Source organism: Suncus etruscus, chromosome 2 (assembly GCF_024139225.1).
Source record: "Suncus etruscus isolate mSunEtr1 chromosome 2, mSunEtr1.pri.cur, whole genome shotgun sequence".
In the NCBI taxonomy this organism is placed as follows: Eukaryota; Metazoa; Chordata; class Mammalia; order Eulipotyphla; family Soricidae; genus Suncus; species Suncus etruscus.
The window spans coordinates 145,628,243-145,652,972 of NC_064849.1; the positions used below are offsets into that span (position 1 = coordinate 145,628,243).

Sequence of the window (24,730 nt, forward strand, 5' to 3'; positions counted from 1 at the left end):
TATGACATTCTGACTGAAAGAGTGAAGCCATGTTTCACCAGGAAAACTTTAAAGCAATTGCTCCTTGCCCTTCCACATAATCTTTATTTCTCTTATTTGCCCATAGTAGCCAGATAAATTTGAAATGGCCTCCTGCTATGAAACGGATTCAGAGCAGCCTTCCATGGAACTCTTGGCCTGTGTGGGAGGTAGATGAACCCTACTGACTGCTATCATTATTAAACAAAGAAAGAAAATAGTAACAATTAAGTGCTTAAAAAAATGTCCACTGTTTATACCTACTTCTCCCCTAGATACCTTTAAATGCCAGAGTTGAGACAAAGTCTATCTTTATTTTATTACAACAATTGTTGCTGACAAACTACAGAGAGCAAAGAGAGTGGAGAAATGGATATTTGCTTGAAAGTCCTGAGATTTGGTTTTAGGAACAAAACAATCTGATGACCTTTAACAGGTCACATAAATTAAGCAGTTACTAATATTCTCATTTGAGAAAACTGACCCAGTCATGTTTTGATTTCCTAAAAGTAGACAGAATTCTGTGTTTCGAAGTAGTGTCATAGAATTGGTCGGAGTTACTGAACATCCTTTCTAAAAACATATATATATATATTAGGAAAAATTAAGCTGTTTTATGTGATGCTAAATTTTAGCCAATTTCCAGGTGTTTTGATTTCACAGGGGTGTAAAATCATTGCTTCTAGGCATATAGATAGAGGAACAGTGGTATCTAAAAAGGAAATAAATATCTGGGTTACATTTGATAATAGCCACAAGAGATGGACAAAGAGGTCCAGTTGGTTCGTCTCATGACAAACTTGAAAGATCATTTGTGCATTTGTGTATTTATACTTAAAAGAGCTGACTCAGGAATGCTGTGACAGCTTCTAACTTAGAATTCTCTTATTTTTCTGGATTTCTGTCTCCTTAGTAATGGTATTTTAATGCAGTTTTTGTGTTCAATTATAATAGTGTTGCTAAATACAGTAGGTCTGATTCCACAGAAGAAGAATAGTTTTTTCAAAATCAGCATTTTCCTGCTGATTTGCCAGCTGTTTCAATAAATACTCATCTCCCAACTTCAATTGAGTATATTGCACTCTTACTAAATATAAATGCCATCTACAGCTACTGTATTCTGTCTTTTGATTTCTCCTTAAGTCAAACATAAATCTGTACTTTGAGGGTCTCCTCTCTACCACATGCAGGAGACTTTGCTAAGTCAGGTGTCTTAAATCATAATCAATTGCTGATTTTCTAGTGATTTCCTCCCAGTATAAGGTTTTATATTTTCACCAGAAAATTAGGACCTCCCCTTCTGGTTTTCCTATTTTCAATGTTTCTATCTCCAAACATCACAAAAAATTAATATGTAATAATAATAATGCCATATTTATCTTACACCTTTTAATGACTTTGATTTTTCTAGTGAGATTAAAGCAAATATGCATTCAAGAATTCATTTTCATTGACAAACTAGAAAAACTATTTTACATACATTAATTTTGTGTAAAGGAAGGCATTAGTAAAACTTACCTCAAATGGTAATATATATCCTCAATATAAATATAAAATATACATTTTGTACTTTGTGCATTAGTATAGTAATAGCCCTGGAAAAGGATCAGTAAAAACGTGACACCATATTTTCAGCTGTACATTGTGTTTTCTCACAATTCTCACTGAATTAATGTGTTCATTTCCTTATTTTTAATCAGTATTACAAGAAATACAAGCAATTAAGCCTTTCAATATCTCCTAACAATAGTAAAAGGCAGCTATCATAATTGCTGTAAGCATATTTGTTGGTGTTTGTATTTAGAAAAAATACTAGTTGGTCTTTTATTTGACAGAATCTAAAGCTGGGGAATTGTTATAGAAACAAATGCAATTCAAAAGCAAAGTTGTACCATTAAACATAATGCAAGTCTATGCTTTTGAGTAAACATTTCTACCCAATTGATTAGTCATGTTGATTAAAAGGCAGGAGAATTTCTGGGTCCATAGGTAGCCAGTTCTGCTGGTTGGTTGTAGGACTGATAGCATGCTTTTATGATAAATATGTCTCACAGCCACAAAATTGACTATTTTCCAATCTCACTCTTCCCCACACCTTTAGATGATGAAAAAAGTGTAGCTGTAAGTACTAAACCTATTGTACTACAGTCTCAGACATGTGGGTAGCCAAAACCAAATGGCCAGAAAATACTCTTATTTGGTAAAATGTTGTTTTACAAAATGATATTAGTGGCCCACCCTGACTTCTTTTTTTTTCCTGTATATTGAACAAACTTTTTTTTTTTCCAAATCACCAAATCTGACATAAATAAAGTTCCATGGGCCAAAACGATGCTACAGTGGTTAGGGAATTTGACTTGTGCACAGCTTGCCCAGATTCCATTCCTGGCATCTTATATGGTCCCCCCCAAGCACCACCAGGAGAAATTCCTGAACTCAGAGCCAGGAATAGCTAGCTACTGAATACTACTGGGTATTTCTTCAAAACAAAACAAACAAAAATATTCTGTTATTTCCAAATTTTATTAACATTTTTTCCTAGACTGACTTCTCTACTATTTAATAAAAACTAAACAACATAAAGCCACCATGATTTTATGAGTAGCACCCTGACTTCTTAATACTCAGACTATCTACACATAAGCATCAGGTAAGCAGAAGGCAAACAACTAGGTATTGATTAAATTTGGCCACTTTGGGTTGTTGGTTTTGTCAAAACAACTGGCCATTTAAATGAATTCAATCATTTAAAAAATCAGTTTGTGGATACAGACACAGACACAGTTTTACATAGTTGACATTCTTTTCCTTGCAGCTGGAATTAGAAATGTGACACTTTTTTAGACTCTCATCCATTCATGGCCCATTTTCTTTGCATACTTTATGGTTTGAGATTTCTGAAATAAATCTGATATGCAAAGTTTGATTTTAAATGTTGTAAGTCGTTGGAATTTGAATTGTTTACAGTATTTTCTATGATTTTTATCCAATGATCATCATACCCATATTAAATCATACACATTTGTAGACATTCTGAAGTTTGATATGAGGCTTGGAGATAAAACGGTAATGCCATAGAATTTTAAACTTTACGCAGATATTTTGTTACTGTATATAAAACCACAAGTTTGAGGAATAACTGTCTTTCTGATTATTATAAAAAGTAACTAGTTAGAAATTTGTAAGTGACTTACTTTTTTCAAACCATTTATAATGCCACCATTTATTTGCCTCCACCACTTGCCAATACATACACATATCCACACTGGAATGTCAGCTTTCTCAGGGAGATCCTTTGTCTCTGCTTTCTAATATTGTAGGCTCCTGTCTAGAGTAGGGCTTGTCATGCAGTGTACCCCCAACAAATACATATTTATTTAAGAATTTCATAAAATTTTAGTGTAGCATAAGGCATTGTCTGTTTCTGGTGTTACTAAGCAAAACATATACTTTTTTGTGATACGAGAGCTGAGTCCAATAGAAATATTTCACTAAAGACATGATTACAATATGTAACAAAAGTTTTTTTAGATATAAACTTGGAAAGACATGGTGGAACAAAGATGAGAACCTAACCCCAAAATGAAAATTTTATGAATATTACCCCTAATAAGTCATGTCTCAAGTGAGAGTTTTAAAGATACACAAGAATTGATCCAATGAAGGAAAATAACAGACTTACTTACATGTAGTTAGAAAATGAAAGTTGAAAATCTAGGGAAAAAATGTGAGTTTATTTCTTTTAAAGTATACTCTATTTTGATAACAATGGAATTGTTACCCATTATTTATAGATATATGGCATAAAATAATTGAGTTTTAGGAAGAAAAACTGTTGTCTAGTTTTTATTTTTGTTTGGGGACCATACTATTTAGTGTCAGGGCTAACTCCTGTTTCTGTTTCCAGGGATGACACTTAGCAGGCACAGAACACCAGAGGGTTTTTTTAGGGATTAAACTCAGTTTTGATGTATGCAAGATAAGAACCCTATTCACTGTATTATTGCACCACTCCTAAACTATAGTTATAAGTAGATAGTGAGCTAATAGAACCAATGACAAAATCCATTTGGGAAATTATGCAAATAATAAAGTCAAGTTTTGGAACTAGATAAAATTAATAGGATTTTAAAAATTTTATGAATTAAGATGAAAATAATATAAGATTTTTGGGTTTAGGAATAAAATGAGGGTAATATTCATAGTCTGGTAGTCTATAATTTGGAAGAGTGTAGACGTATATTAGAATGTATAGGGTAGGGAGAAAGAGAGTTGGTTACTTGGGAGCATCATTGAGTTTTTAACATATTGAACTTAAATGTCTAGTGTCACAGAGTGAATGTTCTCAAAAGAAAGTGACATATGGCTTGTAGTGTGGATCAGAGCCATGTAACAAGAGAAAAAATATTTAAAAACCATCAACATACAGATGCAAGAGGGACAAGAATGTGAGAAGAGAACTGGACATGGAAACAGGATAAATACCAAGAAAGAAAAAGCTGCAAGAGAAAAAATAAATATCAGATGTATCAAAATACACACACATACACACACACACACACACACACACACACACACACACGAAAAAGAACATTTAGGGGAGGAGTGAAATTAAAAGGGAATATAGTCACTGTCAAAAGTGACATTGAACTCAGGTAAGGTAAGGACAGGGAAACAGTATAAAAAATAAGTCTATCAGACTTGGCAATTAGGTGGTTATTGGTCAACCACGCTGGAACAAAATAGTGCATTTAGTGGCCTGGAAAATAGAGAGGTTAGAAAGTTAGAAAGAACTGACAGACTACTTTTTATAGACATAGTTAGCACATGAAAGAAGTTTAGAAGTGTATCAGGCATAAAAGATTCACAGAGCACCATTTTAGCTTTAGCCATGTTATTTGTTTACTTATATATTTGTTTCAATATTGGATGGACTTTAGAGAGTATGATTTTTAAAAAAGTCTCATAGGTATAAGTTGATGATCCAGGCCACTGAGGACAACATAACACTGGATGGAAGAGAGAATATTTTCTCTGAGATTTTGGGAAGGAATGAAGCAAAAACTGGCTGCAGATAAATTTATGGGAGAGCAGTATCTGAGTTTCCATTGATCTTTGAAGTTAGGTTGATGATAGTTAAAGGTTTAAGCAATTTAGTGTGTTAGGAAATGCCTCCTGTACAAAAAATGAGCTACTCTGAGATCTATTTTGAAATATAGAAGCAGAGATTCAATCTCTTGCAACATTAGGTGTTCTTGAATTTTATGGTTAGAGTTTGTGTGTTAACATCTGCAGTCAATGCTAATTTTGTGCAGACATTTCAATTCTACTGTGGATCATAGGGGTGGGGTAACTGGTAAGAGTATTAGGAAAGATAGATCTAGCATTTCAACTGAGTTATTACCTACTGTTTGCTAAGTGCATATGCTAATACACATCTTTACCTAAATTTCTCAATAGTTCAGAGGTCACAATCTTCTAACAATTCAGTTTTTCAGGGTGTTTGGAAAGATAAAAAGGGATCAGACATTAAAAATTTCTTTATAGTCACAAGCTATTCTCTTACAGAGTTAAGTGTGTATTTTGGTATAAACATCTAGATTCAGAAAGAAAGGATTCAACTATTCAACTATGTATATATTCTATATACATATATATTCTATATACATATACATATACAACTATATACATTTTATATTTTATTTTAGGAACTCAGTCAAATATAAACATTGTGCTAGATAAATAATACAGTATTTTGGGGGGCAAAAACCTAAGCATTTAAGTATGATTTATTTATACTAACAGAAAATTCTACCTAAATACTCTAAAATGAAAAATTAAATATATAGATTTTATAATAGATTAAAGTATATTTAATAAGTGTTTTTAAACCCTTTAATTTTATAAATTTTATTTATTATTAGGTGCTATAGAGTTTTTATTATAAAAATAATTTTTATTTTGACCAAAGTGGATTACATATCTTTCACAGTAATATTTTAGGTACATATTGGCATTGATTCAGGGGAGTTCCTACCACCAAAGTTGTCCTCCCTCCACCCCCGTTTCTAGCATCCCATATTCCCCTCCCTGACTCCCCAGGCTGACAGTATAAGTGTTCCACTCTGTGTCTAGCTTGTTGTAGATTGGGTTTCAATTCTGTTGTCATTGACTTTGGATTTGGTGTAAAAGTCTGATCATTTTTTATTACTACTTAGTGATCATACAACTGTTTGGTCTTGGTACCCTCCATTATTTCCCCCTCAATTTGTGAGGTGGAATGAGATGGTTAGATATAAGTTATGATATAACTTATAGATATAAGTTAGTTATAAGACAATAAGCTATGTGGTTCTATTTGACTAAAAAAAATAAAATGGGGGAAAAATCAAACAAGCAAAAAATGGGCGGAGTCCTCCTAGTGGCTATAAATATCAATTTGAGAGAAGAAAGAGAAAAAGGAAGAGAAACACAGCAACAATACAAAAAGAAAAATCAAACAAAAATCCAAAAAGCACCACAGCAATAAAGACAACCACCACACAATAACCACAGTCCTGAAATAAAAACAAAACAATGCACAAAAAATGAGAAAAACAAAAACAACAGCAATAATAAAACCAAAAACATTACTTTGTGCTGCTTCTTTTTTTTCTTTATAGGCACAGTAAATATTGGGATATTAGAAAGGGAATTCCCTAAACCTAAGAGATACAGGGTTTCTCCGCTCTTGAAGCATACTGTCATAGAAATAACTTCATACTCCCTACATGTTTATTTACTCTCCCCTAGGTTCTAATATGGTGTATAGAAACCTTCTGCTTCATCATGGATGATGAAATCAAACCTCTGTATCTAGAGATGTTGGTATCTGCACATCAAATGATGGAGCTTAGGATGGAGTTTTTCTTTATGGTTCTAGAAATTCTGTTCCATCACTGTTGTTTTAATCAATCTTCTGTAATTGGTGGTCTTGGTTTTTGCACTGATCCTAGGATAAAGCCTAGTATAGAGTCTTTCATTATGTTTCCAGAAGACCTGTTCAGTTGCAGTTGTCTCAGTCAGACCTCTGGAATTAGAGATCTTGGCTGTTGTACAGATCCTAGACCAAAGCTTAGACTAGGGTCTTTTATATTGGTCCCAGGATAAATTGTGCCCATTCATAGTTGTCACAGACAGTCTTCTGCAGATAGCGATCTTTGCATTTGCACAAATCAAAGGATGACAAGTCTTCTGATTTCATCTTATCATTAGGTGGTGAGGTAAGACAACCTGCTCTTAGATCAAGTTGTTGCCATTTCCTCATTGTCAGGATGTCATATCAATACTGGTGTCAGCACAGTATTAAGAATGTCCCAGAGCAATAAAGTTTTTAATACCTGTTACAATAATGATTATTAAAGTTATGTTTAGAGGTAAATAACTAAGAAGCTATGCTGGTACTAAATATAAACATTTTCTCTTAAACCTATAAGATTGGGCAATCATATTTTATAGTGAGAGATTAAAGAAATTTCTTTTAAAATAATATGTGTCCATTTGAACTCCATTTCTCCTGATTCTGATATTATTATTTTAAACATGTCACATTTCTCCCAATAGTATTTTAAAGCAGAAGAGACAGGAAGAGAGACAAAGATAAAGATTTAAAATTAAATTTGAAGAGTAAATACATAAAAGTCAGGATAATAGAAATGAAGACAATAATAGACATAGTATTATTATTTGCTATTGGTTGAAAATATTGCATATCTATTCATAAACTGTATATAAATATATTAAAAAATTAAGTACTCACATAATATCATTGGGATTCTTTAATTTAGCATAGATCATCTTCATATTTATGAAATTTTAGACCATGTACCTAATTTCTTATTGATTATTTGTTAATTTTTTACCCATATATTCTATGTGTTACTGAAAACAAATGAGACAAAAACTAAAGGAATTTTTTTGCTATTATTTAGTTTTGGAGTCACATCTAGTAATGCTCAGTACTAATTCCTGGCTGTGGATTTAAGAATCACTCCTGGAGGTGTTCAGGGGACCATATGAAGTGTGGGGATCTCCATCGACTCAGCAGTCTGCTGCAGGGATCCAACTTAAGTCAGCCACAAGCTAGTCTAATGCAATAACTATTTTTATATGTCTTGGTGACCCCCTAATCCTAACCCTAGCCCTAATCCTACATTCATAGGAAGGAATATAAAATTAAATTTAGTTAAATATTTGGTACACTACTTTATAATCAGTTATATATTTCATTACTTGTCTTCTTAGGATCTATTTTTGGGGCCTGCATAATAGTAGTTCAGATAAGCTGCTTGCCTTACATTCAGTGGAAACTGGATTTCAAGATTCAGCACCACATATATTCTTCTGAACATCCCATGAGTGATCAATTCCTGATCACTGCCAAATACGGCCCCCAAAGACAAAACATAAATATTTTTCATCTTTAATAAGCAACTTTCATCTAAATTCTTGTTCTTTTATAAATATCATAACATTTCCATTTATTGAATCTCAACCATGTATCAGGCATTGCTCTGAATTTTGAGGATGTAGTTGAAAAGTATTGCCTCTATTGATTTTGCATTCTAGTAAGGGGAAATAAAAATCAATATATGAAATAAAACATACAGTTTTTATAAATTTTAAGAGGTCACAAATGCTACGTGACCCATTATTTTGCTCTATCACCTGCCACTGTGCTAGAATTAATTTTTTAAATAAACTTTATTATATCAGTACTTAGTTTGGAAGATGGCACATAAATACTTCTGCTCAAATACCTGATGTAGCTTGTGTCTTCTTATTTCTTTGCATATTAACCTTCATAATAGGAAACTATAGTTCCTAGTTTATCATAACGTTGTATACATTATATATTATATATATTATTATATATAATATTACATATTATATATTATGTGTACATTATACAAAATATGTTTACATACATATCTGTCCTACTTCATCCAAAATTTTTTTGCTCTTTATGCCAATGACTTTTCTGAATGAACACACAGCAGGATTTGAAATTTCAACTTATGTTAACATACTCTGATGCTTCCTGATTTTTCATACTAAGGATACTTGAGATATTACTATTTTCTATTCATTCCAATGTTATCCTGTGCCTAGTACAATAATTGAAATTCTGAGCATTTTCCCTACAATGGTTATTAGGTTTCTTGAATGCACAAAACATTTTTGTGTGACCAGAATCTAATAAAATATTTGGCATAGATATGTACTAGGTTAGTACTTGATAAATGAATAAATGAACATATACCAACGAGTTTTAAATTGTAATGGCTAGATCTCTGTGAACTAGTTGATGTAAATTAATCTTTCTAAAGTGTGCTCATATTGTTTCAAATAATTTACACTTGTCATAATTTACATCCATGAAACGTTTCATGTGAGACACTGTCCTGAGCATATTAAATCTATTGTTTATTTTGTATCCACAAAAATTACAGGCCTTATGTCAGGGACATGAGACACTGAAGCTAAAAATTCTTCTATAGTTTGATATCAGGGCATAAGTAGAAAATATTATATTAAGTTTCTTTTTTTTGGTGGGGGGCCTTCCGGTGGAGACCAGAGGCCAGCTGAACAAATTCTAAAAGAGCTGTAACACCTATATTAAGTTTCTTATCCCATATAATTATATATTATTTCTTCTTATGTTGTTTTACTATACTTACTATAATATAATAACACAAATTATTAAGAATTTAAGGCCTGGGGCTGGAGCGATGGCACAAGCAGTAAGGCATCTGCCTTGCCCACACTAGCCTAAGAGGGATCGCTGTTAGATTCCCTGGCTTCCCATATGGTCCCCCAAGCTAGGAGCAATTTCTGATTGCATAGCCAGGGGTAACCTCTGAACATCACCAGATGTGGCCCAAAAGCAAAAACAAACAAACAAAAAAAAAGAATGTAGGGGCTAAAAAGATGCAGGGCACTTGCTTTGTACACAGCTGACCCTGAGTCAATTTCTGGCATCCCATTTGATAACCCAAACAAGTCAGGAGTGATACCCAACCTGAGGCAGGAGTAAATTCTGATCACTGTTAAGAGTACTCACCAATATTTTTTAGATTAGCAATTATTAAAACAAAATATAAAAGACAAATGGGTAGATGTAGTCAAATAGTAGAATCTCCAAGTATTAAATCCATAGGATATTCTAAAACCATGGTAGTTATTATTAATCAATACTAATATATATTTGACAGTTGCTGAGAGTAGATTTTAAAACACATCACAATAAACTATAACTGTCACAATAATACTAACTAGACTTTTAATCTATACAAATAACAAGTCATGGCATCATCCAAAATGATGTGTCAATTCCAGCTTAGTTAAAAATAATAAAATGAATAATAAAGATGAACTCAAATGTGTTCAGAAAACATTCATTTAATTGCCATATCTGTTATCCTAGTCCTCCATTCTAGTCAGTTCTCAAATTTGTATTAAATATTGAAACAATGATGGGGTAGAAGATAAAGTAAAGGTGCTAAGGAGCTTACCTTGCATGCATCAGAACTTAGTACAATCTCAAACACCACATTATGGAGCCTCCAAGCACCAGAAATGTACCCTTGTTACAGAGTGAAGAATAAACACTGAGCACCTACAGAGCCTTTCCAAACAAGTAAACAAACAAAAAAGTTAAAACCACTGATTCTCTAATCCCATTCATATTTTCATATATACTACTCTATATATCTATATATCTATACGACTATCTATACTATACTATATATCTTTTATCCAGGCATAATTTTTCTAGAGTTGATATTCTTAAAATAAACTAGTATTTTGACCTAAGATAATTGTATGTAACTTCCAAGCTTTTTTAAAATATATTTTTTACTATACAGAGACATTTTCCTGAGAAGTAAAATTATTATTATATAAGGACATATGCTTGAGCTTGAATATGAAAGTACTTTACTGCATAGTTTGAAATATATAAAACACTCCTCTTTAAATAGAATTAAATGATTGCACATGAATGCAAACCTGCTATATTATATTCATGCTTCTAATTGCAGAAGCTGGAAACAAGCCTAATATCATTTTAATCAAACTTTATATTTATGAAAAATACACTTTTCTTTTACTTTGATTAACCCTTAAATTGGTTTCTGCTAGGCACTATCATGGACATAAGAGGAAGAGAAAAAATTCTGAGTATTTTACTTTTCTTCTTGTCATACAAAAGCCCTGATCAAGAATTAAATAACTGTGATCATTATCCTGTTCACCCCCGAAATCTTTTATTTTGTTGGGAACAATAAGGCTAAGGTGAAATTTAAACATCTTATGCTTATTGGTAATCATAGATAGGGAATTTCAAAGTGTTTTCAGAGGACAATCAAACTTAGCTGAAAACCAAAATATTTCATTACAAAATTAAAAGGCAAAGTAAAACAGCGACAGGAAAAGGCATATGAAAATAGACTCCATTTAAGAGCATAAACCGCTACACTTTTATCAAACATGTATGCTGTTTGCTCTGGCTTTAGGAGAATGCCAAATGCATTCTGTTCTCTGTAAATTTAAAAATACTCCTTAACATCTTTAATTGTTTTTATCACTACAGAATCTATGTTTGATTTTTTGGGAATATATTCAACTTTGCCCTTTCTAGCATTCCATATACCATAAGACTATCTTATACTTGACATTGGCTCTAACTACTTTGTGTTGATTGCAAAGAAGTGCTCAATTAATGTGTAAATAAATGAATAAGCAGATAAACAAATGAACATATTCAGAAGTGCTTTATTCAAGTCTGTTTAGTAATTTATAAAGAACAAAGTTGTGAATGTCGATCCTGGCTTATATGGATTTTTGTCAGTAGCTTTTAAAATGATGGTCCTATAACTATTTTACCTCTTTACTGGGAATTGCTGTCCAAATGGAAAAGACAAGTTCCTCAGAGGTTTATTTATCTTTCTTGAACTTACGGTTGGCAATAGTTGATCTATTTGATGCTAGAGCCCTCCTGCTTTAACTAGACTTTACAAAACTTTATTATTTTATTTTATTTTATTTTATTTTATTTTATTTTATTTTATTTTAGGTCCACACCCAGCAGTACTCAGAGATAACTTCTAGCAGCACTCAGGTAACCATTTATGGTGCTGAGGCTCTAATCTGAGGTACCAATGTGCAATGCAAACACTCAGTTTACCCCTATAGAAATTTTCAGAGAAGTTTATTAAAGTCCTCAGTGACAATAGTTAATGGCAATAAATTTTTTTTGTTTGTTTTTTGTTTGGGGGACACACCTGGGGTCATTCAGGGCTTACTCCCGGCTCTATGCTCAGAAATCGTTCCTGGCAGGCTCAGGGGACCATATGGGATGCCGGATTCAAATCACAGTCCTTCTGCATGCAAGGCAAATGACTTGCCTCCATTGCTATATCTCCGGCCCCGGCAGTAAATTCTTTTTTTTTTTTGTCTGTTCACAATACAGACCAGGCAAAGGGCCTGGTTTGAGGTGTATATGGGGAGCATTTACTGTACCTCTTCTTTCTATACATTCTTAAGAAGAATAATCTAGGAGTTAAAACTCTGATTATCTGCTCTTTGAATTCTTCCTCAAGTCCAGATTTCTTGCTATTTTTTAAACTTTTAATGTATTTGTATTCTTTCATTAAGTTTTTAGATTTTAAGATATAAAAGTAACATTAAAAATATTAGTGAGTTATAAATTGTAGTTATCCCATCCCATCTCTATTTTTTTCTCCCATATTTGATTAATGGTTAATTCTGATACCTGGCATATTATATATTATCTCTGTAAGAAGTTCTTAAACTCTGCTTCAAATTTTAGACCAAGGTGTTGGTTCCAAAAATGGCACAGGTGTTCTCTTTCTAGAAATTCTGAAATATTGGAAAGGGTGGTAATGTCCCAGATACAAAAATAGTATTGTGGACTATCATTCTCTAAGAACAACTTTGAAAAGTAAAGGGAGTCTAAGTTTTGTTATTATTTCTATGGTTACCATTTTCCTCCTAGAGATTAAAATAAGAGACCAGTTTTTTTTTTTTTACTTTTTTTTTCATTTTTCCCTCAGGGAGAACAATCTGTTTTCTTAAGAATTTGTTACCCTGTTCTTTACCCTTATCTTATACTGTTCTTTAGAGTTATAGAGTCTTATTTTGCTTATCTAGACCATTTGGATGGATAATGTGGCACAGATCTTTAACTTTAAAAATCAACACAAGCAAAAACACAATATGTTAGTCACAGAAAGAAAATTCGGCTATTCTGCTTCAAGCAAAAAAAAAATAATGTGTTAAAATTTTTGAAATGAAGAAAATCTTTTGTCTCATGAAATGACCAAGAAAACTACTTCTCAGATGATAGACCCCCCAAATAAGTAAATAGTGAAAATTGCGAAGATGTTAAATTAATTTTGCACTTTAGAATGTTTACTGCAGAAATAATAAATCCAGAAATTTGAAAACACTCTAAATGTACTGAATTATAATAACTAGCCTTTAATTTTCTTGTGAATTGCACATTTAATTTTGACAGGGTGATAATTTTGAAAAAGGAAAAAGAAAGAAAACATTTGAGTGTTTTTATACACTGCTAAAACGGCAGAGATGCATTTTTCTACAATTTGGTCTATTGGAACTCTTCTTTACAACTTGGTCTATTGGTGCCCTCTAGGACTGGCCAAGTCCTAGAAATATAAAAATCAACAGGTAAAACATACTTTGAAATAAAACTATGTTTATTATTAGTGTCATATGAGCTTATTGATGAATTCAAAATTTCAATCTTATTTTACCCACAAAAGCACAGAAATTACAGCTGTCTTTTATATTTGTTAAAATAAAGTATTGACTTGTGAAAGGATTTAGGATCCCCTTTCAAAATTATTTTTATGAAATATTTTAGAGACAAAAAAGAACAATAAACCTGCCTTAGTAAGATATTTATATGAAATTCTCACATTTTCAAAATGCAGATATGCTCAAACCCATCTTTTACTCTTCTTTATATATAATGATAGTTTAACAATCTACTCTTCAAACTATAAGACCAGTGATTTCTAATGTATTCATAACTCTTAAAAGTGTACTAAATACTTTTCACAAATGCATAGGAGCAGTGAAATAAGTAACATATTAGAACCACCCAGTTTATTGTTGTTAATGTTACATACAGCTCTTACTCAATGAGAGTTATCTATTTAGTCTTGACTAGGACATAGTACAAAGGATGACAAGAAATGAATTCTTTTGGTAAGAAGGTGACCATTATATACACATATAGGTATATGTATATTAATATATGAGAATTACTACAATACTAATTACTAGTGCAGCCATCAGGATTCTAGTATTGCATGAAAGAATTTTTAAAATTATATTTTAACTCTAAATATTTTAGAAGATTTTAAATGCCTCACATTTGCTTTGCTATTTAAGCTCCTCACTTTTTCTTATTTAAAAAATCAAAAAGGGTTCTTCAATTAGCCTTTGATCAAATGTGAAATCTTGCTCTTCAGTAACTTCACTACCCTCAGTTGGAAACTGTAAGAGTGCTAACTAATGTTCCTGCAATTATCATCCTAGCTTCCATATCTCATTAACACTCCCTTCTCTGAATACAAAGAGAAAGTTCAAAGTTAAATGTCATCCCAGGCTCCAGGTTTTTAAGGTCTTCTAACCTAGAGATACATTAAAACTGATGTCAACATCAGGAGAATATTGCCTTGCTATTTGGATCATCTTTATACTTTTTGTCCATACAGACCCATCCACCTCTCCACCACCTCCCACACCCCTAACGAAGGTAAGGCTTTTAAGACCTATTGAAATTCTTTTTCTACTGTCAAGCAGTTTCCTAGTTTTAACTTTACCAACCTTTGGAGATTCTTTTTTCCTTTCTTCACATAGCAACTACTGTATTTAGGTCACTCACAGCAGAACTTATAAAATAATACATAATACTCCTATTCAGCTTCCTAATGTGTCTCCTAGCTTTCTCACTGGAAATTCAGAAACCAAGACATTCTGACCGATATGTACCTTTGAATTTTACAAAATGTTGCATAGCCCTTTTTCATTTATCTTCACATTTATTAAATATTATATGTATCTTTACTTTTCCCTACTATCAATCAGATAATTTTAACATAATAATGTTATGTTAAATGATATAGAATATGTGCTACACATATATGTATTACTATATAGTAATGTTACATATACCAGCTCATTGCTCTTTCTGAGAGATTAAATATAAGTATGTAATATTTCATAAATTACTATATGTAGACTTTGTTTCCTGAGGGTAATCAGAATTAGTCTGCTTGCTGAGTACTAAAAGTGTTTTGTAAATTCTCTAATGAAATATGAAACAAATAGCATTGAATTATTCACAAAGAATATTTACTAGTGCCCACTAAACATATTAAAATGTACAATCATATTGGTATCCAAATATTTTATATTAAAGCAACAGCATTTTTCTGTCAAACATCTTGAAATACATATTATTGGCAAGGAAACAGTGAAACAGGCACTCTTTCATATTCCTGATAAAACTGCAAATTAGTTAATATTTTGAAGGCAAGTTGCCATTTTGTATCAAGAATTGCGATGTTCTCATGTAAAAGGGGAAACTGCAAAACATACCCATATTTTCTTTGAATTTGTCATTGCTGGTTGTTAGTTTCCTTCTGAAGTGTAGTTCTTTCTGTTTAATAGAAGGTTATCCACCAGAATATTGCAACAGAAATAGAGTTAAAATGAATGTCACACATGTAATAGAAGAAGAATTAGCCAATGGTCATATACTTTTAGTAGTCAGAAAAAGTAGGATTCTGATATTAGGTTTCTGATATTAACTTTCAAAGTTATAGGTGAACATTTTATACTTCTCTTCTCAATCAATTTTATTCTATCTAATTCCAAATAGAAAATAATTTTCTCTTTTACATATTGGAATAAAAAGGTTAATGAAGCATGGCTACAAAATCAGATTTGTAAATTTGCCTCTCTGAAATTCCAATGAACCATATCTGTGCTTCTAAAATAATAACTTTCTATAAATTAATTCCTACCTTCATTCACAATATTCTTGTTCCTTAACTACTATGACTTTTTTTATAGTGAAGCAAAAATAGTCTTTAATGAAAAAATTTAGAGAGGTGTGAGAAAATAGAACAAGAGAGAACAAGGAATGTTTTGAAGAGGGAACATGGAATTCTCCAGAAGGAAAAACCAATACATTAAATGACTCCTAATTCATCTGTATATGTTTCAACAGAACTATCATAGAATAAATGTGATTTATAGAAACTATTTTCCCAAAACTATTCAACAAGAATTATTTTACATAAATGTTATTTTTCTTTAGTGTTCTTTAATTTTAATATAATTACAGCAATGTTTTATTCTATTAAATATTTCATTTTTATTATATAATAAAGATAACTTTATTGAAAAAGATTTATAATACACATCTTAAAATTTTCCACATTAAAAATTAACTGTAAATAAATTTGAAGACAAAATTTTTAATTGTTTATATAACATAAATTTTTTTTATATTCAACTATGTGATCTTGTACTATTTGAGGTCTATTGTCCCACCGACTGATCTCTATTCTTTGAAGGCTATTATTTCATTCCCTGTGTTTCTCCTGCACAGAACTTTTACACAATATAGTATATTTAGCTCTAACATAAAACATTTTATAATATACTTTATAAACTTTGTATACCATGATTCAAAATTTTATAACAATGTGTTTTCAAAGTCATTAATAGAACTGCTTTTGGAAACAGTAGGTTCTTTGGAAACAGTGGGCAGGCCATTAGGAAATCTTTAGCTGTTCCCAGTCTCAAAGACCTACTGATCTCTTTTATGGGTCATTTTAGTTTAGTTTGCTCAATAATCAGTGCATATTGACCTCGAGGTTTCTCTTTATAAACTAAAATATTTTAACACTTAAAACTAAAAATAAGATCTAAATTTAACAGGGTAATCACAGTTTAGGAAAACATTTTTGACTTTTCATTTGTAATATTAGTTATTTCATTTGACAGTCACCAGCCTAATGTGGAATGGAGGAAACTGATACCATTCTATGAAATAAAATGAAAATATTTTAATCCTAAAATTGTAAAATACATTTGTTTTTTATCATTTATATAAAACAAGTGAGTGCAAACTTTGTTATTCCTTCACTTTCCTTTATTTCTATTTTCTATTTTATGTGTATAAAGCTATTCACACATACACACACATACATACTAGCTTATTTATAAAAATAGAAGAAAGTTAAAATTGGTATTTATTGGATAGATATAGAACATAGTAAAAATGAAAGAGGTAGAAAATTATCAAAAATATACCTAAATGAAAATACTGGATTTTTAATTAGTATGTCATTCAACGTAATTTATAAAACAGGAATAAAGGTGACTTATACTTAAAAAATAAAAATAAAATAAATGAAACAAATTATATAGTGTATTCGTGGCACAATCTATATGGAAAATTATTTTGAGTGATTTTATAAAGAAAAAATTTGGCAAAATTATCCTAGTGGTGAATATCTTTTTTTTTTAATTTTGTTTTATTTGCCACTTTTGGTGGTACTCTGGACTTTCTTCTTGCTCTATGTTCAGGGATTACTGCTGATGGAGCTCTCTGGACCATATGGGGTGCTGATAATTAAATCTAGGTGGGTGTGTGTAAGACAGCACTCTACCCACTGTACTTTTCTAATCATTATTTGTGAATATGTTAAAGAAAAAATATTAGGAAACCTTTATCATAACAGTAGACTATTTGTTCTAAAGCAACATTGTATGAGTTACATGCTAAAATATAACTACTTTTGTAGTTTCTCAGATGATAAGAGTGGTAGCAGTATTTTAAGAATAGAAGGTATTATGTTATTCAATGTAAGTGTACCAGGGTATTTATCTATCTACAAAGATTTAGTCATAGATCATGAAGGGTAGACAGAATTGATATAATTAAACAAGTAAATAAGCATGGAGAGGCTGACTAAACACCTTGAAAAATATTGCCATACTAACTTTATAGAATCCTTTTTTGACAGTGGAAGTCATCAATAGTGGCAGGTAAAAGGGGTCTATATTATTGTTTGACCCAGACATTATACTCTGTTCCTGCTATCATCATGACACTCCTCATGGACTCATTGTATTAGTTTAGAATATCTTTGTTAATGGCTAAGAACATATCTGCAGAGGTTCTGGAATATGCATAACGTAAAAATTGGGCTGGAGCGGTAGCACAGCGATAGGGCGCTTGCCTTGCATGTGGTTGACCCAGGACGGACCACGGTTCGATCCCTGGCGTCCCATATTCCCCTAGCCAGGAGGATTTCTGAGCACATATCCAGGAGTAACCCCTGAGCATCACTGGGTGTGGCCCCAAAACCAATAAAAATAATTCAGTGAATCAATGCAATGAAAAGTAGTAAAAACATCAACTCATATGTTGGTATAAAAATTTTAATAAGATTTTTTTTCACAGAGCTTAGAATATTTAAATATGTTTTGTTCTAAGTGATACTCTCCTTCTTTATGTCAATATACATCTTTAGTAAGCCTGAAAAGTATTATAGCTTAGTTTACATTTTCTGGAAAAACTGAATTCAATTATATTTTAAGGTTTGGGAAGTACTGAAATAAAATTATTCAGGAGAGAAAATGATAAATTTTGGCATATGGATTTTACAATATGAGAGACAGTTTCTGATGGTATTAGCAATTCATTCCTTCTGTGTATATAAATGCCACTTGACCATAGAAAGGAAGATTTTGTGTGTCTTTACCTTTAAGCTAAATTGGTCTAATTATTTGTTTCAACCAATAGAATGTCATAGAGTTGGCTAAGTATCAGTCCCTGACTTTCATGTGGCATGGAGCTATCCTGTCTATGGGAGTAAATAGGTCACATTGTAAGAAATATTAACCTATTATATTTTGAGGAAAATCTACATTAATGGAGAATATTAATGTGGAGAATATTAATGAAGAATATGGAAGTGAAGCAAGGAAATCAGAGAACAGGACACAAAATTGAACTGTCCAATCCCATTCTAACATCTTAGTATCTCCTTTCTGTTTGTGGAATACCAATACTGGTGCCAGTAATGATGTTACTGCTATACCTTCTATGAATTCCTGATTCAAATAATCAAGATTGCATAAAACAGTTTGTCAATATGTGTGATTTTATTTAATTTTTATTTTACTAATTCCTTCAATTGATGATATTGCTATGACTAATGGTGACACATACTTTTCATTATGATGCTTGTGCACATAATACACACATGTTATCTGTGGTGATTTGTTGGAGTCATACTCCTTTAGCGCAGAGATTTTAATACATACCCACCAAAGATCACATTTTCAATTCTAATGCTTTACACCTGGTTATAGAACGTTCTAGAGTTTGCCTCAGCTTTCATACAGTGCCCACCAGGGATTCTACACTGTATTTATTCTGCTTGCACAAGTCAGATACCCAAAATAAATCATGGCCCAGAGATTCTCATATAGCAGATCTACCAGCCCAAAGAGCAGACTCTCCAGAATTGAACACAATGCATTAGGCAGTACATGCTGGGTGGGATTAAACTCATGGCCTTATGCTTGCAAGCCAAGTATTTTACCCACTTAGCTATTCTCTGGTCCCTACTCCTCACTGTATTAATGCAATGACAGCAATATAGTAAATGCTTACAGAACATCGAAAACTGAGCAGTAAGCAAAATTATGTGTGCATTCTAGATAAAGTAAAAAAGAAAAATATTAAAATAATGGAAAATTGTAGATATATTGCATTATTGACCTAACAGTGTTTTAATTTGATATATAAACTATATTTACAAATATAAAACTTGTTGTCTTGGGCCAGAGTGATAGCACAGCAGTAGGGTGTTTGCCTTACAAGCTACTGACTCTGGCCAGACCCAGGTTCGATTCCTAGATTCCATATAATTCCCTGAGCCTGCCAGGAACAATTTATGAGTGCAGAGCCAGGAGTAACACTGGAGAGCTGCCAGGTGTGGCCTAAATCTTAAAGAAAAATAACTTGTTTTTTAATTTCACGATTATGACATGCAGGACATCAAATTTTCTTTCATTTATCATACTTAGAAATTTATGAATGCTTTGGATATAATATGAAAATAGGATCAGAGAAAGATCTGAATTACAAAAGAAGAATATATAATTTTGTATTTCTGGATCAAATTTTTATTAAGTAGAATTTGAACTAAGCTCTTGTCAAGATATAAGAGGTGAGAATAATGTGGTCTCTTACATATTTTTTCATTTGATTTTGAAGAACCATTCTATGAGAAAAATCCTAGTACAGTGGTTTTGAAAATAATTTACAACTAATTAAAATTATTAAATATAAGTTTATATGGAATTTATCTATTTTTATGATTATTACCTACACTTGCTATATTTTCTTTAAAAAAAATTGAACATTAGAACACACTTTTCCATAGAGATGACTAGCTAGTGATACTATTGCCAGAATGAGGTTTGGCCTTAGAAAGGGGTTACTAGTTATACAATTTTCAGAAGGCTAAATAGAAAATCAAGCTAAACAAACTTTAATATATATAATTTCTGACTATTTACTGACTTTAGACTAGGCTATTTGTTAAAGTTATGAAAGCATGTTGCTCCAAAATCATTTTGACACTCATAGATCTCATAGATGTTTAAATCTACCAGTAAAATAATTATAATTGAATGAGTCATTTTTTGACTGATAAATACTGCTAAAAAGTTGCATAGTTTTAGACACTTAATTTTCTACAAATACTATTTAAACAACATTACTATTTAACCAAAAATGATATACTGCAATATGAATGCTCATTATGGCTGTATATAGGATAAGAACAAATAAATACTAAAAAAGTAAAATAATCCTAATATATACAACTCAAATAGACAAAGTTGTCTTTGTTTATGATGAACTTGGAATACAAAATTTATATTTGCTACACAGATCGTTTTCTTTTATTTATGTATGCAGGGCTTTCTATACATGTGAATAAAAAGAATTCGTGGATGCTGATGTGGCTTTATGCCTGAATTCTGATCCTATCACTTAGTGTGCTATTTGAGCTCTAAAAATTTAACATACTCACATCTCAGATTTTCATTTTTTAAATAAATATTTACTTTTCCCTTTCCCTCAAATATTAATTTGTCAACTAATCTACAAAAATGTTGTTAAGAACATGAAGTGGAGCAAGACCTCTCTTTAGCAAAATATGTGAGTCTTAAACAGGTCTCCAATGTTGCTCTTCCTCATTTCTTGGGAGTGTGTTTGGGTGGAACCTAGCCTGGTGGCTAATAGCCCCCTCTCCTGGTTCTTGCACTTCTCTTATCTCCTGATGTGGGGCTAATTCATGCTCCTGAGTCACTGACAGGACCTCAATATGAGATGTGGCTCTGCTTAGTTTCTTGTGTCTGTGTATGCACAAAACCTTTCAACAAAAGATTTTAAGAAAACTGCATAAATTACATGTAAAAAAAAAAGCTTGATTTGTTTCTCAAATTCACAGTAACGTAAAGACCTCAAGATGAGATCAGAATTTATACAATACATTGAGAAAAATATAAAAGATTCAGAATATGGTTTATCAATAGTCTGAATCTAGCAGCAAAAGGAACAAAATAAAAATTTAAAGACTACATCAAACAAAAAAGTTTTTGCATGGCAAAAGAAATGAAAGTTAAAATAAAAGGACACCCTACTGAATGTGAGAAAAATACTTGCATATAACACACCAGAAAAAGGGCTAAAATCCAAGATGTACATAACACTCACAAAGCTAAATAACAAAAAATCCAATATCCCCATCCAAAAATGGAAAGAACAGACACTTCTCCAAAGAAGACATATGGGTGGTTAACAGGACATGAAATATATCTCATCATCACTTATTATTAAGTTCTTATCATCATTTATTATTAGGAAAATGAAAATCAAAACAACAATAATATATTATCTCACGTCAGTGAGAATGGCAAAGAGAAAATGACTGAAGCAACCAGTACTGGAGAAAATATAGTAGGACAGGAATTACTATTCATTGATGATGGGAATGTAACCTCATTCAACCTTTATAAAAAGCAATATGCAGATTCTTCAAAAAAGAATAAGAATGGAATTTGCATATAAAATTCGCATAGGGTGGCAACACTTCTTAGAATCAACTCTTAAAACACAAAAACTTGGGTATGGCCCATACGTAAATAAAAAGCTCATAGAAAATAAATGGTTATTTGTATATAAATATATATGCAGTGTTTTATAAATTTAAATATATTACATATAATGTTTATTTTAAATATATATTATATGTAAATAAATAAAATACTCTACAGCTTTAAAAAATAAAATCCTGCAATTTGTCACCAAGGGACTAAATTTAGAGGGTATATATCATACTGAGTGAAGTCAGCCAGAAAGAGAAGAAAAAATATAGAGTGAACTTTCATACAAATGATATATAGATAGATTAAAAGGGAGCAACAAAATGCCAATAGCAGTGGAGCTGGTGAGTTGGTTGAAAAAAATTGGAGGAGGAGAAAGGAAGACAGAAGGGTTCTTTGGGACATTGGTGGAGGTACTTTCGCAACATGTGTCTGTATGTGGTACAGAAATAACATCAACATAAAACTATAATTAGCAATATTGTAGATCATGGTGCCTCGGTAAGAATGAGGATTATGGGCAGGGAGAGATAGCACAGCGGTGTTTGCCTTGCAAGCAGCCGATCCAGGACCAAAGGTGGTTGGTTTGAATCCCAGTGTCCCATATGGTCCCCAGTGCCTGCCAGGAGCTATTTCTGAGCAGACAGCCAGGAGTAACCCCTGAGCACCGCCGGGTGTGACCCCCCCCCAAAAAAAATGAGGATTATATTTGATTTTTCTAAATCTATTTTGTTTTGATGGACTAAATCTCAAATGAGCATTATCAAGCAGAACTTAGCCCTCAGGAACTATTTTAATAAAATCAAGTCTGAATTAAAGTACAAACTGTTCATAAAGAGACTAAAAAGAAAGATGCTGATAGAACAGATTGGCCTGAAGAAAGTTACTATTAGGTATGGACTTCAACAACAATTTCAGTCACCTCCCTGGAGCAATCACTTGTACTTATTTAACCTTTCAACATCCCCAAACTTTTGGATAGCCTCTATGAATGCCCACTCCTTGTAGGACAAACTCTAATAGTAAAATATCTGAAGGAAGAAAAACAAAGCACTTAGAAATCTTGGAAATCTCTGCTAGAATTTGTGTAGCCTCACACTAAAAGTTTGAATTATACAAAAGATTAATTTGAGACTTTGCTTTTAAAACATGTTAAAAATGATAACATTTATGTAAGCAGACTTTATTATAATGTCTTTATTATGTACATGTAGATATTTATGTAGTTAATTTTAGGGGTCACACCTGAAGATGCTAAGGAGATTACTCTCAACAGGACTTAGGAGCATTGTTTTGCTAGGGATTCAACTCAGTTCTGCATGCAAGAGAAGAGCCAAATCTACTCTGCTTTGGCCCCTCAGTATATCTTTCTTATAAATGTAGATTCAGTTACACAGGAAAATTAAAGATCTACAGTGACTTTCCAGTGTAATTCTGAATCTTAACAAAAATACAACTTTAAAAACTTTCTATAGAAGGGAGGTATGATCCAATCAGTGCTCAAACCATCCCCTATGCTGCTCAGCCTAACGTGCCTAATAGTTTAAAACCTGGGTCAAGGATGTTGAGTGCTTGGATTCATCAGTGCAAGAAATTTGCTAAAATAAGATTAGGGGAAATAGGTTTATACCATATTGAGAATTAAATCTGGCCACATACAAAGTTAAGCATATAAGGCTGTACTAGTTATCTTTGAGCCCTGAATATCTTGTTCAGCTGTGTTCTAGGGTATTTTCTTTGACCTACATCAAAAAACTTAAGTGAAATTTGCTTTAAGTGATGTGCTTGGCATGGCTTAGCAAAAGTCGTAAAGATGAGATTTTTCTGATATAATTGTTTACTAAGTATTATTGCATTAATTTATTAAAGATCAAGCCATTTGATTTTTTTGTGACACATATCTTTGAATTTACAATTTTATGTGCCTAAAAGACTGTTACTAAAACAAAATTATTGTAGGATTTCTTGAAGAAAGTTTCATCACTCCTCAGATTTGTTTATAGCCATACCCCATTAAGAGTCATGCTTCTAGAATTTGTATAAGAAATTGTAGAAACTTTTTTCATAATAGAAAACCTATTTTGAGAATAGCTTTATTTCAGCCAAACATTAAATAGCCTGGAAAGATAAGGTTGGAAAAATACTAGTATGATAAGGCTATTCCCAAAATGGGCAATCCAAATACTAATAATTACTTCTTTAATAAAATGTTTATTTTGATGACTGTTTAATAACATTGTAGGTTCATTAAGGTTTCATTTATAATCAGATTCATCTTAAATGCTTACATAATATTTCATTCAGTGTTCACATATACATGTATATAAAATATTAACTCATACCTAGCCATAATGTCTGCTTTTGTTTTAGTTTTGTTTTGGGGTCACAGTCATTGATATTCAAGGATTACTCCTGG

General features: G+C 31.9%; 1 non-coding gene and 1 pseudogene across 1 annotated transcript; both read right to left on the bottom strand.

Moving 5' to 3' along the window:
• Window positions 1-9,611: 9,611 nt before the first annotated feature.
• On the bottom strand, window positions 9,612-9,672 carry LOC126002427 (U7 small nuclear RNA). Its single transcript, XR_007493135.1, has one exon. It is a non-coding gene; the product is annotated as a U7 small nuclear RNA (small nuclear RNA).
• Window positions 9,673-12,504: 2,832 nt separating this feature from the next.
• On the bottom strand, window positions 12,505-12,629 carry LOC126002743 (uncharacterized; annotated as a pseudogene).
• Between the last annotated feature and the right edge of the window lie 12,101 nt (window positions 12,630-24,730).